This window comes from Fistularia commersonii, unplaced genomic scaffold (genome assembly GCF_037954325.1).
Source record: "Fistularia commersonii isolate RoL2024-O1a breed Wild unplaced genomic scaffold, RoL_Fcom_v1.0 HiC_scaffold_37, whole genome shotgun sequence".
Lineage (NCBI taxonomy): Eukaryota > Metazoa > Chordata > Actinopteri > Syngnathiformes > Fistulariidae > Fistularia > Fistularia commersonii.
Window position 1 is genome coordinate 562,041 of NW_028233995.1, and position 460 is coordinate 562,500.

The window sequence follows — 460 nt, forward strand, 5'->3', positions numbered from 1 at the left end:
ATGCAGCGCAAGAAGTTTGCATTTCTTTAAGTTTAATGACAATCCTGAAGCCTTGGAGAATGTTTTGGTTGTTTTCGGCACTTATTGGGACTTGATGTTCATTTTTCAAAACTAAGGTTGTGTCATCTGCCAGCAGGCTAATAACAATTTCAGTCCCCAGCACGTCTAACTTTTGGATATCGTTGCTCTTTTCAACATAAACGGCTAGCATTTCGGTAGCAATTATAAATAAATAGGGTGAGATGGGGCAACCTTGGGGGATTCCCACATCAACATGGAAGCTCGGAGTGGTGCCGCTTGGCAGGGTGACACAGCTATGAATATTCTCATAGAGCCCACGGATCACATTCCTGAATATTTAACCAAATCCAAAATGTTCGAGCGTTGCTATGATAAATGGATGTTCGACCGAGTCAAAGGCTTTAGAAAAGTCCAAGAAGGATATGCGGCCATTATCTTC